Genomic DNA, 19291 nt, shown 5'->3' with positions numbered 1-19291 from the left:
TACAACACTTGCGTTCCACTCAACGTTTTATAAATCGCTTTGGCTTCTAAATATTACTTATCGGTGCTTACTACTGATATCAAGAATGTTAAAAGGCATTTAAAAATAAAAACCAATAGTTTTACTAATTAGTGGAGGACTTGAACACAGGGACCTCATGCCGCCGCATCAATTCATGAATGCTTAACCACTCAGACTATCACCGACCATGATAGCGTTCTCGAAATATGCTATCATTATGCTGTTATTATTACCGCCACCGCCCCGTAACTTATATTTACAAGCTGGTTACTAGATGGCATTACTGTTTCCAATTCGCCTGATTACTTTTAGGCGCAGGCCACCGTACACTAGTGGACATGAGGACAAAACAGAGTGATACTACAGTGGTGAAATAAGTATGCAGATGTTGAAAAAAACAAAAGTGATTAAGAATCACCACCAGAGTTCATCCGCTCATCCCCTTTTGGCTTAGGTACTTTTATTAAACACCCTAAGAGCTAAGTGTAAAGCAATCAAGATTTTTATAACAAGTAACTGTTCATTTAACGTCCTACGGTCTCCATACACTGGTATTCTTTAACAATGGTACAGAACCATTCGTGCGCGAGTACGACTTGCAGTTGGCCGGTTTTATGTTGGTTAATATTTAGTTAATACACGACCGTAAGGTACGACATGCGGAAGTTATTTTTCTGAGCATTCTCATTCAACTCACCAAGGAGATTTTACACTCGTGAATAAAAACTTAACCTTTTTAGTGAATTTGAAAGTCAGACAGCGTATAGGTATTCAAATATTTGAATTTAGAATAGATGCAGAACTGTCTTCAAGACGAAACCTTTCAAAAAATTCAGTTTTAAACAAATCTTCTACCAGGTGAAAACAAATATAAAAATATTAAAAATTATAAACCATTCTGTAAAACTAAAAAATATTTCTCCTTATTAATTAATTTTTAGGTCATCAGTTTCTTTTCTTACTATACCTGTGAGTGTTCCTTTTAGTTACGTTTTCGATGTGTTTCTAATTTCTACGATCCACCAAGTTGCCTGCCTGTGGTCTTGTAAAGTCTTGTCCCAGTTTCCTATATTTAATAATGGTTATGAATATGAATCCGAGAGCTATCCGTACGTAGGCAAAACCGACAGTATACCTCAGTAGCTAATTGATATAGCGATCAATAATTGTTTGGAATTAAGTTATTAAAAATTGCTTCGAGAAATCGTAATCCACTAACTGCTTCTGGCACTCACCCAAGTTATCAAATTAGTAGATCTACAATATATTTTTTCCAATTACAGAAACAATGGAATCCTGCAAAGTCGACTGCGCCCACTGCCAGCGCTCGGTGGAGGGGTGCGCGAGCATCAAGTGCAGCCTGTGCTGCTCCCAGTTCCACCTGGAGTGCCTCGGCAGTGGACTACCTCCTTCCAACTCCTGGCGCTGCAGGAGGTGCAGCCAGTGTGAACAGGCCCTAACACCGCAAGCGCTCGAGTCTACTGTAGTTCGTGCTTAAGGAATTTTCTAGTGTCTTTTGACTGTATCGTTTGTAATAAATATTAAGTGGATGTTTTAATTTTGGTTTTTTATTTTGTTTTGTTTAGGAATTGATAAAGTAACCTGAATTATTTTATCAGTGGAGGTGAAAGTAGTCCCCCCTAGTAACTAGATGTGGAGGTATAGTCAGGTTGGGATATTTGAAACAGGGGAATCCTTCCTTCCTGGAAAACTCTCGTACCATCGCAAAGGAATGTCAAAATAGTCGATGGCGCACAATGTCAAAAATACTATAGCATGCGTTTTGACCAGATTTCGCGCGCGAGCGCTTCCCCATACTCGGCCAATGCTGCGTCCCGCGTGCGTGTGCTTTGAGGACGGACAGTCTGGCGCAAGACAGTCTGGATAAAAATAAGTATGGAACGCGTACGAAAAATAATGGCGAGCACCGCTCACAGAGTACTTTTTACGCTATCATAGACATCTTTGGCTTTTGTCATCTGTCAGTGTCAGTCAGTCAATCGTTTAGTTTGAAAAATAATTTTAAATCATAAATAAATTAAGATTTAACTGTTATTTATATATTATTATTACTGTGGATAAGTGCAGTGTTTGTGTGGAGGTACCTAACTATTAGTTTTGCTTGATATTATTGATAATAATTATGTTTTATAAAACTTGTGAAATATGTGGTTTAAGAGCCGCTAGCCGGTCGTATAGATGGCCAAAAGAGAATTTTCATGGCCAAATTTCCACTGGATGAGGAAAGGTAAGCTACAATTAAAGGCTAAAGCATAGGATTTAGATTATTTATATGTATAAAAAAGTTAAAGTCTAATAAAATAACTGGAGGGTCTGCACAACCAACAATAGTGCATGAATGTTTTTTTTATCGATATCGATATTTTTATTTATCTTTAGTACGCACAGCTCATCAATCAGAACAACTTTGGTCTACTAGTTTTGGAAATTAGCGAAAATCAAATTCGGATCTCCATACAAAAATTACCAGTGACTTTTATTATACCTACTTAAATAATATTTAATTGTTTAATAATAATTATAAAAATGTTGTTTGCAGATGTAAACAGTGGGTTAAGATGACCGGTAAGGAGGATCTGGTTTATGTGCCTATTGAAAAGCTACATCAACTTAAACGAATTTGTGGCAATCATTTTCTACCACAACATTTTAAGAATCCAATTGAAAAAAAAAACAATTCCATGTGTGGGACTTACTGCAGACACTTTATTTTATAATAAATTTATATTTTTCCACTTTTATTTTATTTCAACATTATATCATAGCACTTACGTCAACGGAAAATCTCGAGTTTATTTTATGGATTATATTTTTGTGTTCAAATAGGAACATAACATAACGTTGAACCGAGACTTAACGTTGGTGTCATTGTGTAACACTGAAATTCTATTGTGTAAAACTGAAATTAAAGTAATACACTCGCACTTTTTTTTTTACTAGTTATCGATAAAAAAATATCCATAAGAAGCACATCACTATTTCAGCGGGGCTATGTTGGCAGTTTTGTACGTCATAATTTTTGTTTTGTTGGTACCCTCTGTTAGTACGCGTGAATAAAAAAAAAGAATACAAGTATTTTTTACTTTTTTTTCCCTTGTACTCCCATCTCTTAAAACGTAGTGTTCTTTTCTCTATGAGGACGGAGAACGCGGCGACACGGCGCGGCGCGGGCAGCCGCGTGGTATTGCTTCGCGGTCGCGTCGTCTGCACAGCGGTTACTATCAAGTTAGTATTCTATGGTGCAGTGCCTAGTGTTTCCGAAAATATCTCGATAGCTCGATAGTTCTGCAAATGTCGAACATTGTACAGCGACTATTCTAGTGTTTGCAAAACACAATCCAATGTCTCGGACAAAACAAAGGTAAGTATAGTATTATAGGAACTATTAATACTGAGACTAGCAGTTAGAGAAAATGAAAATAAAATTTTCTTTGTTTTTAAACTCTAGCTAACGGAATGAAGTTATTTATAACAAACATTAGGAGAGCAAATTGGCTGCTACAAAAAGGCGGGAAATAAAAACAAATTAAGGTCATTCTTGTTGGATAAGTAAAGAACCGGAGGGCTAAGATCTTTTTTAGGGTACCGCAAATGTACAAGTAAAGCGTTTTTATGCACAGGATATATGATAATAATTTGAGCTTTGATAGCTTGGCGATTCACATCAAATATTTATTTATTTCCAACCACGTAACTATCACTAATCCATCTCCTAATTTATAAGATCTAGTAGGTATTAAGAAAGTATGTCGATGTGTACATACTACATATTATCTTCTTGTATTGAACCTAGGTATGTTCATTGTGGATGTGTGTGGGTATAGGATATGTGTGTGTATTTGTGTTTTAAGTTATAACTTAATTATATTCAATGCTACAATCATCTACCTATATAGCAAGCAAAAAAATTAATCCCAATTTCGAAACTAGGTATATCTTTTAACTATAAATCTATTGAAATCTATGAATGGGACCCCATTACACCAGTCTTATTCACACTTGACCGGCAACACAAATAATGTGGCTCGAGATTACAAAAAACACAGATAAAAAGGTATTCAAGTGAAAAATACAAGAAAACGGGAGGAATGAAAGCAGTCGTGTATTCGTAATACCCAACCGACTGAATGAAAAGTAAGCCGAGGCGGAACCGAGAACCATCTGCTATCATATCCGACGCCATTCAAAGCAGAACGTGTGATAGAGATGGGAAATGCAAAAAAAAACTTTGAAGATATTTTCTCTTTCAAGATTTCTGAGGGCGTAAAATAAATTGGCGTATGATTTTGAGGACGATAATTACCTATTTAAAATATTTATAAATAATCATTTTGAGTGAATAGTTGGGCTAGAATAACATGAAAAGACAAGAGAACAAACTAACTTTCTAATGTTATACAGCTATAGGTCTTTAAACATGATATTTTCCTGAATTTTTTCTATACACACAAAAAATATTTCAACGGTAGCAAATTTCGAATCGATAGGACAAATGGAAGGTGTTTAGATCCCCTCATCATCTAATAAAGAGCTGATGATGTTCAAACATCAGGAAGACACAGGATATAGACCCACTAGATAAGACGTGATAATCTTTAAACGGCTGAACCGATTTTCATGGAACATCGCTAAGGATACTCGGGTAATATTACCCATAACCTTAAAATATAAAAAGAAAATTGGTTCAGCCGTTTGGGAGCTACGCTACCACAGACGGATACATAGACACGTTAAACTTATAACACCCTTTTTTCCATCGGGGGTATAAAATCGAATGATTTTACCATTTATTCATGGGGTGAAATTGCACAGTATGCGTGACACACGCCAACTTTTCATCATTGCTGCTAGCGCCTCTGAAAACGGAATTTTCGAGAGAATAGACCTTATATTAACTGTATGGGCACCATGGGGGCGGCTCGACTCTGACTCAACTCAACGCGTATTTTCACCATTTTATTGGATTCTAAATTGTGCTCCAGCCTTTATTGCTTTTCGAATGCATAAAATATAAGAAAACTCCCAACACAAAGTCATGGGCCGGGGGTTCGCATTTCGCCAAAAACTTCCCGATTCTCTTGGAGTTTATAATTTTTAAGTGGTTTTAAATTATTTATCAAGTGTTTTGGATAAAATGTTGGCTAATGGTTCTACTTTAAAAATTAAATGACAATTTGTTTTAATTCATTTATAATGCCATTACTTTTATATTATTATTAAATATTAAGCCCCTGTTTCACAATGTCTGGTTAGTCGCTACCTGTCGGATAAAATACATGCTGTCACTGTTTAAAAAATAATAACAGAGAGTGACAGCATGTATTTTATCCGTCAGGTAGCCACTAACCAGACATTGTGAAACAGACCCTTAATATTATTATTATTAAACTCTTTATTGAACAAAATAAATTGTTACAAAGGCGAACTTAATGCTAACAGCATTTTCTACCAGTTAACCTTTGGTGATGTTGAAAAAGTGATTGGTAGTGCTTACGATAGAAGATGGTCTAAATTGAATACCTAACCAAAATATTAATATAACTATACCAATACAATATAAGTAAATAATTATATACATGATACATACATACATATATTACATACATACACATATACATACATAAACTTAAAATTACTATCATCATCATCACATTCGTAGATAGGGATCAGTTAAGCTGAATGTTCTGCTCTTGGAGGTAGTGGAGACGAACTTTAGATTTAAAAACCGGCCAAGTGCGAGTCGGGCTCGCGCACAAAGGGTTCCGTAGCAGCAAATAAAATAACTTAACCAAAATTACAGTTAAATCAACCTATCTCAAAAACTATAAGAGATACTTTGATCAAACCAAAAATCGTTGAAAGAGTTAATTAGCATGCATCACCTCTATTTTTTTTAGAATTTTATACCCCGTAGTTATAAAAATAGAGGGGGGGGGACATACTTTTTACGACTTTGAGAGCTGATATCTCAAAAACCGTTCACTTTAAGAAAAATGTTTTTTAGAAAACTTTATATCATTTTAAAAGACCTTTCCATTGATACCCCACACGGGTATGTACATCGAAAAAAAAAATTTCATCCCTCAGTTACATGTATGGGGGGCCCCACCCCCAATTCTTTTTTTTACTATTTAGTGTCATATTTTTATAGCGGTTCATACAACACATATTCCCATCAAATTTCATCACTGTAGTACTTATAGTTTCCGAGTAAATCGGCTGTGACAGACGGACAGACGGACAGACGGACATGACGAAACTATAAGGGTTCCGTTTTTGCCATTTTGGCTACGGAACCCTAAAAAGATCTATAGACTTAGTTTGCCTTATATCCAGTGGTAACTTGTTCCACAAGCGAACCGCTGTCACAGTGAAAGAATCAGAATACCCTGCCGCATTATGCTCTGGGGTACGAAAGAGAAGATTGCGACTTGACCGTTGAGGACGGTCAGAAAAGTCGAAGAACGTGAAGCGTTCTGTTAGGTAGGATGGGGCACAAAAATTATAGACTATACTATGAACGAGGGATAAAATATGAGCATTCCTTCTGTGACGGATATTGAGCCACTTGAGTTTGTTACGAAAATCAGAGACATGATCATACTTACGCAGGCCAAAAATATAGCGAATGCATAAGTTGAGCAGACGGTCGAGTTTATCAAGTAGCTCTTCGGTGAGATCAGGGTAGCACACATCTGCATAATCAATAATTGGGAGCAACAATGAGTTGACTAGCGTAACTTTGGTAGAGTACGGCAGGAAGTTCTGTAGGCGTTTGAGTCCATGCATGGATGCATAGATCTTACGGCTGACCTCAGAAACCTGCAGCTCCCAAGACAAATTGCTCTGTATGTGGAGACCAAGATTTTTCACATTGTCACAATATGACAAGCTAATTCCGTCGATAATATAAATATTAAAAGTACAAGGTGTCAAAAACCTTACATTTTGAGACGGGCAGTCGATACACAATGTATGGATAACATCGACAGCTACATTGATGATCCCGCCACGGTGCGGTTAATTCCGTGGTTTGACGAGATAGGCCGGTAACAAGTCGGTCACCTCATAATTGGTTTGTGCAATAATACTACGACCGCAGGCTTGCAGTTGGGACACCGAGGTATCTTCGCAAGTACCTGGTATAATTCGTGAAGACTAAGCAAACATCAGAATGTTTTCATACTAAATTCATTCTTTTGCGTTGTCGATAGGCCTCGGACCTCGGTAGACTAATTTGCAATTCATCCTTCTATCTTGCTCCTTGTTCCACAACATACATATTGAAGTTATGTATGATACAAATTTTAAATACATATTTATAGCATATAAATGATTTGACTGTTTCTTTGAGTTGTTACTAATGTTACATCAAATCGCTGATCAAATACCAGTCTATCTTCCTGTAATATTATCCGTCTACCTACTAACTGTGATAGCACAATGGTATTATTCTAAAGAAACTCTGTCCGTATTCTGTATACCAAAAATGAATTGTAGCATTGAATCTGTGCGTATTACCGAGCCATTCAAAAGCCACATACAAATACAAGTCATTGCCTCGACAAGAACACTAGATAACCGACATCCGTTTAGGATGAAAGAACGAGTGAACGAGGGTCATTTAAATGACAAAGCAAAGCCCCTATTTGACCATAGACGATAGACGAAGGAAGCCTTCAATTAAATTCCGCACAGTCCACTGATGAATAGTCAGGGATAATAGTGGTGTGGTATAGCGAGGCCGCGTACCTACTCAGTGTACGTAAGTACACAGTCATTACACATTATGTTGTAAAAAATAATAAATCAACATTAAAAATGGCAGTCATCCTGAATTTTTAATGAAACCAAATAGTACATTGTAAGGTTGTCTCGCATAGATCGCTTTTAGTGATAAGACCGCCTTTTGTACCATAATTAAGTTGCAATTTGTTAATCTTATTATTCTTTGTTGGTGTACAAATAAAGTGTATTCTATCTATCTATCTATCTACATTTTAGTACATTACAGTGAATATTCCGGATTTCGAAAAAATATTGTTAGATTTGTCAGATACGTATCGAATAAGTAAGTAGTTATTTTTTTAACCCTTATTTCACAGTGGGTTTCCTAAGAACAAATTCATTAATTCCTGTCACGTAAAATGATCCTAGAATGTGCATTATTATTACTAGTTAAGTTATCTCGCATATAAAATAAAAAAACCTAGAAAACAATAATTTTGCAAGCAATTGCAAAGTGCAATTAAAACAAGTTCATTGTTTAAAGGGCTATTATTCTTGGCCTTGGCTATTTGTCTTTGTAATGTTTTATACACAGTTTTAAAATAATCATAACAGAGGATGAAAAACTAAATACGAATGACATTATACGGGCTATAATCTTAGCCAAATGTTCCTAATGGGTTCTTGCCTGCTACGATGGAAAACAATCAGGAAATTATGATGCTTTTTTAATGACATCCTAAAATAGTTAATCGAAATATTTTAAAATAAAGGTATTTTTTTTTACTCAAACAAACAAATCCGCGGGTATATGGGCAATTGTATTTATTATTGGAGTTCTATCTTGGGTAGGTGGAACTGTGATTTAAGTACATTTATCCAAGTAAATTTAATATTTAAAATATTCCCAGACCATCAGAATAATAACTTCGCGCGGCTCACGCGATCATCTCGGTAACCGGAGCGCGTGATGACGTCAGCTCAACTTTTTAATGTCAACCCTCCATGCATTGCATGACACAACTGGCTGGGCGCGGTGACATAACCAGCCAGCAACAATAGTGGCACGGAGGAGGATTTAACCGGTTGGCGGCCGGGCGCCCGTGACCGCAGCAAGGGCGACAGGCTCGAATAAGGGCTCTGACAGGTTACGGGTTATGATTTTGCTCGGAGTTTTAAACTGTACTTCAATGGTGCAGTTTTTAATTTATTTACATTTTAACCCTGTCATTCGCAGACTGAAATTAACTTTTAAACGGTAGAGTATAACTTTTTAATCGAATCGTGTCGAGTTCTCACCGATTAAAATAATCCGAATAAATCGAATACAAGTTGTTGTAACTTGTGAAATTAACAGCTAGTACAGCTTTTATACTGACGCGGGTTTTTGAGCCATAAACGGTAGGTTGAATCCCGAGATGAGGAATCTTAATTTTGTGTGTGAGATATAACATCATAATATCTCGATCCTCCCGGTGAAAGGCTGATAAAAGTGAATAAATATGAGTTATTTTTAACCGACTTCAAAAAAAGGAGGAGGTTCTCAATTCGTCGGGATCTTTTTTTTTTTTTTTTTTTTTTATTTTTTTTTTATGTATGTTCACCGATTACTCCGCCGTTTATGGACCGATTTTGAAAATTCTTTTTTTGTTGTATTGGGTTGAGCTCCCAGGTGGTCCCATTTTTTTTTCAGAATTGTATCTCACCCCCAAGGATGGGTAAAGGGGTAAAAACAGGGTATGAATTTCCATTTTGGGCACATGTTAACCGATTCTAATGAAATTAAGAACGTAAATATAGTTCCTATAACAAAAAAATATGATGGTGACCTTGAGCTGATCTGATGATGGAAACGGAAGGCAGTCAGGGGAACTCCTCAACGGTATATAGCAACTACTTCGTGTTTAGGCTTGAATGATTCGTATTGGTTAGTAGGACTTTTTGGTATCATTTGCACCTTACTTTTCAAATAAACTAAAAACTATAAAATAAAATAATAATTAAAAAAATTAAAAAACCGACTTCAAAAAACAACTAAAATGTAAGAAATAATTTAAGGTTTACACAAATTCTACTCGTATGTGACAGTACAAATATACCTAAGCAGGAACTGTTCTTTTTTGAAGTTGGTGCCATATTTCTTCAGATTACTTTGTCACCGCACCAACATCAAAAAAGAACAGTTCCTGCTTAGGTATATTTGTACTGTCACATACGAGTAGAATTTGTGTAAACCTTAAATTATTTCTTACATTTTAGTTGTTTTTTGAAGTCGGTTTTTTATTAAACTTATATTATTAGTTACACGTGTACAATAGCCATTAAGTAGGCCACCTTGAACTGTTGCAAGGTAATAGAATTATTAGAATATACTGAAGAATAAGTAGTTTACAGCTATAAAGCGCGAGCAAGTCAGTACAATATAGGTAAGTATAAATCAATGTGTTGGCTGGCCTAATACGGACTTTATATCTATAGATATAAGATCTTCTATGCTCCCCGATAAAATGAACAGAAAACTCCGTTCCATTATGTAAAAGGATCACGCTAATCGCGAAAATGAGGCAGTGATAATGTAATCCATGCACACATGGATATCATTAAAGTCAATATGGTTACCGCAAAGCAGATAAGCCACACAAAATGAGCTCCACATTAGGCCATGTATAAAGCTGATGCTACGATGTTTACACCCTGTTTTATCGGTGATTTTTATTCAATGTTTTTGTAGTTGAAGTTAACTGCGTCATACGTTGAGCGTTAAGTTTCATTCAAGTTTATTTATTAAAATAAATGACAGAGCACCATTGAATGTTTTATTAATACTTAATTGACGATTGTAAAATATAAATGAATTTAAAAGCCTCGTAGTCTTCTAGATTCAATTATAAGTATTTGCTTAGGTATCTATGTAATAGCTTTTCTGCTGGAGCTTCGCGTTGCCTTTAAAGGGATAAAGTAGGTAAGTAGTATAAAATATTAGTACTTACTCATGAATAAAAATATTTGTTGATATCGGATTGTTATAATTGTAAGTCTGTTAGTTTGTTATATGGATAGTATGCATACTTAGAATCTATCGAATTTATAATATTATTATGATAACCATTTTATTACTATTTACCTGAGTCATTGTTACTTGCTGAGATCATTTCTGTATACATTTAGTTTCAAGAAAATAATACATTATATACGAACAAAATATAATCAATTCCACAATATCCGCATATAGCCAATATGAGGTAAATAATTCGCATGTACCTAACAAAACCAACACGATCATGTTAATAGTTTGGCCAATATTTATAATTCTTATTTGAGAGCCTGACTGCATGTTGTTCTAGCGTAAGTAATTTATGATAAAAACTTACATTTGTTGTTGGGCAGGTACATACATATTTAAAGATTAAATTTAATAATAGTAACAGCTAGTTACAAGCACATGGCTGCTTTAAAATGTGACTGCTATAGAATTCCTCAAGGGCGGATCCATATTTCTATTAGGACTAATGCTAGTGGAAATAAAGACTCTATTTATTTATTTAATTATTTAAAATAAATCATATATTACTATATAAAAACCAACTGTGACTGTAAAACCAACCCAAAAAATCTTTAAAGGCTCCACCCTGTACCCTACACCCGCTTGCACGACAAGCTGGGAAAATCGGTTCAGTATACCTAGATTTTCCCATTAATACATGCTTGTCCTGGGTAGTGTGCAGTTATAAAGAACCTACAGGAGTAGGTAGTCAGTTCCGTCGCCTCGTCATCAAACATTTGCATTCGATTCTACTGCATTACATGCACCAATAGTTCACCTTTACAGCGTTACAAAGATTTCGTTGGACCTTTGAGCCTCTCTCCTCTATCACCCACCTACAATGTCAGTCTTCAGATTAACATACTGACTAAATAAGCTCAAGAGTCAATACAGGAGTCCGAAGTATGTAAGGAGAAACGTATTTAATTTCATATTTCTCTTATCATAAATACATTTCTTTTTTTTTTTCTCTTCAGTATTTATTTTTGTTAAGTAGGCTAATTTTTCCGTGTGAATGAATTCGTTCTCTTTGATAACATTATTTTAACGAGGCCAGTGCTGCGGCTCCTATTGGGAAGGCATAGGTCCATCAGTAAACTCCTATTGGCCAATTACGATCGCGTATTTACCATGTCTTTTAGTAGTGATCATCGAGACGAAGAGGTAAATATAATAGTTATTGAGTTTAATCTTAAGACTCCTATGTAAGTAATAAGTACATAAAAGATAGCGTGACTCGTTTTAATGTGTTCACAGGCCTGACTGAGCCACTCATTATCTGTGACAAATTGTTATAAATAGGAACATTATGTTGGCAATAAATAGTCACGTTTTGTCGCAATCGAAGTGTCATATGCATTAACGATCAGCTAGTTAGGCAACCATTGATGAGGGATCTCTTAATATGATTAACATGAAGCTTTTCTTAGCCTTATAAGACCCCCCATCACGATACTACAATATCCAAAAACTTGGTTAAGTATACTCTTGAAATTTTATTCGGGTTAGATTAATTATGTTTTAGACAGTTCATTAATTACGGTATATTCACGCGTGCTCTGACATTATTGCCAACATAATCTATAAGAAATGCAACCACTCGACCCCGTTCAGTATCTAATGGGAATCTATTTCTCAGGCTCGAGAGATAACTAGATAAGTAATCCGTATTTCGCGTACACCAATTCGGTTCATATTTATTGATATAGATCCTGTCGTTGGAATACGAAGCAAATATCCATTATTTAGATAAAACTATAGTGTTCCGTGTGCAATTTCGTTACAAAAAGAGTAGTTTGTTCAGTGATCCGTGACCCGTCACGGTCATGGGCCGGAGTGTCCATGGTCTGTGCGTTCAAATTACCTCGTCCCATGCGGAGAGCTGGAGTGGCAGCGACTGTTGACTATACTGTGCCTGTTATAGATACCATAATTGCATGGAGACAGGTAACTGGCACAAGCTTTTTGTGAACGCACAGATGGTGAATTGCGTCAGGCGTCAGGCTGCACAATATAGCTATTGTCAGTATTGTTTCGTATAGGGCAAAACACCCAGTAACTGACCATGTGCCAGTAACTGACCACCTTCCTCTTCAACTCCAATAAATAAGAAATATAGCCAAGCAGGGCCATCTAGTGAACATCCAGTCTATTTTGTGGTTCATTGAGAGCATTACTGATACAAAAGATTTTGCCAGCCGCCAACAGATGGATAGTGAGCGATCGAAAAAGTTCAGTTGGCGCGCGAACCGAGTAAATTGCAGTTGTGACTAACGTATTTGTTAAGGTAAGTGAATTTTTTGATAGTAAAATTTACCATGAAAAATATTGAAATCACTAAAAGAAAAAAATATACCATATAGATTTAATTATGAAGATTACGTTTTTGATAAGATTCAGCTTGTTATTTCCCGTTTGATTGTTTTTAATGAGGTGGACAGTTACTGGACGACAAAACAGTGATTTTCCAATAACTGACCACCTATGTCGGTTATTGGGATTTTTGGTTGAAGCTGAATTTAGGCAAAATAAGAACGTAATATTAAAGCTCATATGTGCCATTTTCTTGTGTCAAAATATGAGCATTCTATCTTCACTCCTTCCATTTACTGACATAGGTGGTCAGTTATTGGGTAAATTGGTGGTCAGTTACTGGTATTATTATATATGATATATTTTTACAGCTTTCAGCGAGATGAAGAAGCGCCAAAATAGCAAAAAAAGTATAGAAAAGGCAATTCCACTTGTCTGAGACAAACTAGGATCAACAAGACGTTCCAAAATAATTCAGGGTGACATGCAAGCACCTTTTAAAATATAGAGAATTCAAACACAAAGTCCAAGTTTGTTCCAGATTCGGTATTAGCTGATGAGGAAGATAAAAACGCTAGTGGAGCATACTATCAGCCTAGGATAATGTGGATTCTCCAGGATAAAGACAGATGTCACCATTTTTCCTTAAAGATAATCCTTGGAGCAGTCCCTTCAAGAATGCAAGACCAGGAGACAAATGGCTTTCACCATCTCACTCTATGAAAAGATACTCAAATGATTTCTTCAGAACAGCTGAAGGCGTACCTAACCAATGCGAGCGCTTGTGAACCAGTTGAAATTGGTTCCCCGAGCACAAAAGCACTTGGCGAACAAGAACTCAATGACGCTATTAATGACCCAACCCGAATATACGTTACCGACGAAACGCGCCTCCACATTTTTCCAAAGACAGGCAAAGCCACTTCAGCAAAATAGGAAAAAGAAAGCATCACTACAATGCTAGCACCCTCAGCCGGTGCACCAACACGCCCTTCAATGGCATTATGAACGGCCAGCGAATTTCAAACAGAACGGTAAAATTGGCACACAAGAAATGGGGCATTCTTCTATAAGTTGTTACCACGACCAAAACCCCAGCCATTTGGAACCGATACCACAACTATCCGGAATCCACTGGCAACGCTATACTATCATTGGCAGACACATTAGTCCAGCAGCGGAAAATGCAGAAAGTACAGCGATGTTCTGCTTCAGTGACGCCTCTTCAACGAGGCAAAGATTCCCTGTCCCCCTTGCAGAAATGACTACTCCTGTCTTTGGCCAAATACTTACCTACGAAAGCACGTTTCAACAGCATCCTAAATATTCCAGTTGAATCCTCAACAAAGTCATTGAAATCCCGTTCGTCAAGGCATCCATCTTTGTATCCTGAAAAACTAACCCCCAATATCTGATTCGGTCATAATTACAATGGCTAGCCTCAATGACTCTTTTAGCCGCACTGAAAGTCTCTGGGTGGGGTTTCAGCAATGATGAAAACCATCTGTCTCTGGTCCTACATCCTTGAAAGGACCGGCGGGGAAAGGGTCTACTTTTCCGGCGGGGAATTTATGTTTTCCCAGAAGGGCTAGTACGGGGCGCATTTAAGACGTGACAAGAGTTTTGCATCGCGCTCACTCACATCGCGCAGCCTCAAGAGCGAGCGCGACAGAGAACTTTTGTCATGTTTTAATAGCGCCCCGTGCTACATGGCCAGGTCGACAATGCAATCCGCCACGATTCCTCCTTCTCATCAGTTGATACCGAATATGGAAAAGACCGGCTTTAGCGCTTGGATTCGCTACTTTATATTTAAGAAAATGCTCGTTTCTGGCACCATGAATGCTTCATGGGCCTGTCCCACTGATCCTGGCTTGTTCCGGACAAACAAAATCGCCCTTTCTGTGACTTATCTGAAGGTACTACATTGGGGCCACTTAATCTCCCTGAAAGCTGTAAATTTAAAATGCGTGTTCACTATGTGCATGTGTGTTTATTCCTTTGTTTTAAGTATTTAACAAAAATGCATAAACTTGTGTTTTTAATAAATAAATGGTTGATTATTAGGATAAGATATCATTTAAATTATGCATTAATCTGATTAATTAATTTAATGCACTTTTCAGTTAAGAAACCTTGAGCAAAAGTGATGTGTCACACATTAAAAGAGACCAGAGGATCGGTACTATTACATGAAGTAATGAAATAAATAAATAATAATAAGATTTAATCATAATTCCATTTTTAAACCATTTTAAATTGGTGGTCAGTTACTGGCATCGAGTGTGGTCAGTTACTAGATTTTAGTGGTCAGTTACTGGGAAAATCACTATTTTTTGTTTGCAAAAATATATAAAAAAAATGAGTAACTTCTACATGTTTGCTATTTACTCAGGAATGTAGCTCTGTTATTCTAGTTTCTAAAACAAAAATCGGATTTAATAAGCGATAAGAATTGAGCCCGCTACAGATAAATTACTGGAACAACTCCCTTAAGGTGGTCAGTTACTGGGTGTTTTGCCCTATCCTAAATAGGCTGAGTGAGTGGGGCGCAGCGTGGGAGGCCGTACGAACGAGTGCAATCAAATTACTAGTTCTGCACTGCATGATATTTCGATCGGGATCACGGATCAAATAAATAAATCGTTTTTGATGAATACAATTTTAGTTGGACTCGGCAAGGCTTGGCTGCATTTGATCCGATTAGCTTTTTTTTTATTGACACCGTATTTTTCAGTCAATTTCAAGCCGTTTTGGTATAAGTTGGCTTTAACTAAAACATGTTTAAATGGAACGTACCTATATTTTACAATGTAACTATTATAGTATGCGTGTTACGCGTTTGATTATCAGTTACAAACTGAAGTAACTATAAAAAACTTTTAAGTACCCAGGTTTTATGAAGTCAATGCATAAAATATCATAAGTGTTTATCGAAGACTATCACGTCTATCGCCAAGTTCATATTTATTAATGAAGTAGGAATATTAAGTCTTATCGAAATAAATACTTGTGAGGACTATGAACATTAAATCAAATGTGTAAATAGTGTGACCCGTCCAAAGACTGTTGAAACCAGTACAAGGGCACTCCAGCGGAGAGCAAGTCAGAAACACAATGCTTCAGGACAACATCACAATACTACCAGCAAAATGCATTGTCAGGGTTCTTCAAGGTGTCTCGGACACGAATACTAAGTGACATCATATGTTTGAAAAAAACTCAGTTTATGTAGGTAAGTACCTACATACTACTTATGGAAGTGACTTTAGTTTATATCTCACACTCTTCGTAAAAAAATGTGCAACCACAGTGTAGATGGAGAACCGTATAGAAATACGTTGGAAACACTACTATACATTTTGTAGGTACATTGTGCATATTTTTGAACTGACTGAGGTGTAAAAAGCTTGATATACCTTTTCGCTGCGACCTGTAGCCCTGTAGGGCTACGTCAGCTGAAATGCATAGAAAGCCCTTCCATGCAAGCAGAAGGGTGGAAGATATCTTTGCGATGTGCAAACGAAGCTCTTTGATATGCACCGGGTATCTCCTGACCTTCATATTTTGCTTTTGAATTTCAATTTCAACCCTCCTCTTAGAACGAAGTTTTGGTAACCGTGGTTTCTAAAGTTTCTTTACATTATTTTGAATATTATTGATTACCGTATCGTGGTAGATAAATTTGTGGATTACAAGAAAATACAATCCGTGTTTAATTAATGTTTACTTACTTAGTTTGTTTTCCTTGTGTGTGTTATTGGTTTTGTTTAAAAATATACAAAGGTAGGTAAATAGTAAATGTGATGAGAAATATACAATTGATCATAGAAATTCAGTCGCCTAACTCGCATAGCGCGGTCCATTCGATCAGTTATTGATAGTCAAGCCTCGTTTAACTAACCGACACCCATTAAATTCACATTTGTCAAAACAAATGAGTTTCCCGGTGTTCAAAATGGGTTAAAATCAGGTTAATATTGACTCAGTTCCATAAATATGCAATCAACAGATGCCCTCTTACAGTGTCTACATATTATTTAATGTTGGACGAATGATATCATGCATAAGGGTAGGTTCTAGGTTTTCTAAGGAAGTATTAAGGAAGAAAAGCATAATAAATGTTCGAAATCTTCTGCCAATTCTCCAATTTAGACATAGGCTAAGCTATGCCCTAAGAGCGCCACAACTCAGCAAGTATATTCGATCTTCTTCATCCATCCATTACTATCCACTGTCATAGTTACGTTTGTCTGTTTGTGGAGCACTGAGCTTTGCGAACTTGGACATTATGAATTGATACCCTCGAGTTAGTATTGGCTATAGAGTCAAGATGGTCATCATGTAAAAACTGTATGTAAATGTAAGTATACTGTGTTGTTTGATGTACCCGGATACGTTTTACATTGATATTATTTCTTGTATTCGAACGTTTCGTCAATCTCGAGGGACAACTCGTATTACAAAAGAGGAAGTTACGGGTTTTTTATGGAAACGTAAGGATATTTATTTTTGTTGTTATTTCAATATTCCTGTTCCTACACATACGATACAATTTTATAATTATTTTCAATTTACGTTCCTATTTACATTTATGACATAAAACAAACACTACCGATTAGTGTGAATCGCTCGGTACACACTTAGTAGCATAGAAGTGTGAAAATACAAAAATATGAGTGAATCACGATTAGGCATTGACTGGCATTGAGTTAACACTTGTAGGTAGGATATTAACTATGATTCAGAAGTCAATCATACCTTTTATGTACTTATCTATTAGTATTTGATACATTTTCTTACCGCAGTACATAGAACTAGTTAGTAGGTACGTACACAAAGTAACGCCGACCATCCACAATGAAGTTCAAGGTTCTGACAAATCAATAGCAAACATGTACCGGCGACCGAACGCATTGTACTTACATTCCTCCCGCGCTGGCCCACTTGCCGCCATCGTCAACATTTTACTGAATTCCATCCCGGCCGTTACTCCCGTATCGATGCACTACGAGATATGATAAGGGAACACGTGCGTCCCCAAAATTACCTGTTGCGAAAACATCTTTTGCGCTTCAGCTTGAGGTTCGGGCACTTTTTGAACACTGAGAAGGAGACGCCGTCGAGGAATCCCATTTTGTTTCATATCTATTTTTATCAGTATTTATCACAGTTGTTATCACGATCGCGGCGGGAGAGTGTTGTTAGAGGCGGCATGGCGGTCGACCGCGCGGTGGCGGCGCGTGTCGTGACTAAGCGCTTAGCACGAGCATCGACCGGGGCAGGTAGCAGGCGGTGATCAGCGGCTCACAGCTGACGGTGTGTAGAGGTGCATGCACACTGCAGTCTGCGCGGGCGCACGCGGGCACTCCGCGGCACACTGCGCACCTGCCTCCACACTGCACCGTGTCCGAGCCCGGCGAGCGACAAACAAAAACCACCTTTAACTACAAATGTACAAGACAAGTATTGCTCAGACATTCCCTTTAACTGCATGTTGATTTAACCATCTTGTACGAGTAGTTCCACATGATTGATATGGCGTAGGACGTAAATAAGAATTTTAATGAATGGCAATTAGCGATGCACTTGACCGCCGCCGCCGCCGCAGTGGTCGCGCACGCATGTTTGATCTAGAACTTCATTGAAATGGGTTAAGCGTTTAATTTATTTACTTCATTTAAGTAATAAGTATATAAATTTAAATTAACATAAGTTATGGAAATTAAAGTCGCTAGTGCATTAATTTATTGACCTCACACCATTTCAGCTTCGGGTATTATCTGGATCGAACATTAAAATATTTTTTTTTAGTTCTATGGTATGCTAGGTAGGTATATTAAAATATTAATTGTTAATCATATATATGCTAGGACTTTAAACGTGATCGCAGATCGCATAGCGTACAAACTTACTTGTAACTAATCACATCAGTTCAGCTTTAAGTAAGTATATACTGTACCGAGACTATACCTTTTCTTCTTATCTCAACCACAATATTTTTATTATTCAATTTCGTTATTAAATTGTGATTTTTCCTAACGAACAGATTGGTTTGACTTTAAATTTTTGAGCGATCTGTTATCGTGTTAGTTGTATTTGATTTAGTTTTATTCTTATACTAGAATACTAGGAATCTTTTGTAGAAACGCGTTTTATTCTTCT

At 36.7% G+C, this 19291-nt stretch overlaps 1 protein-coding gene and 1 non-coding gene across 4 annotated transcripts in view; one reads left to right on the top strand and one right to left on the bottom strand.

Annotated features, from left to right (window-relative positions):
- LOC105380254 (eye-specific diacylglycerol kinase) overlaps positions 1–19291 on the bottom strand; it is a 126592-nt gene that overhangs the window by 43125 nt on the left and 64176 nt on the right. The window lies entirely within an intron of this gene.
- On the top strand, positions 824–1579 carry LOC119692276. The gene is made up of 2 exons (XR_007266920.1): positions 824–990; positions 1305–1579. It is a non-coding gene; the product is annotated as an uncharacterized LOC119692276 (transcript).

Source organism: Plutella xylostella, chromosome 13, assembly GCF_932276165.1.
Source record: "Plutella xylostella chromosome 13, ilPluXylo3.1, whole genome shotgun sequence".
Classification (NCBI taxonomy): Eukaryota; Metazoa; Arthropoda; class Insecta; order Lepidoptera; family Plutellidae; genus Plutella; species Plutella xylostella.
The sequence above is the reverse complement of the archived record's forward strand: the minus strand, read 5'-3'. Positions and strand labels throughout refer to the sequence as shown.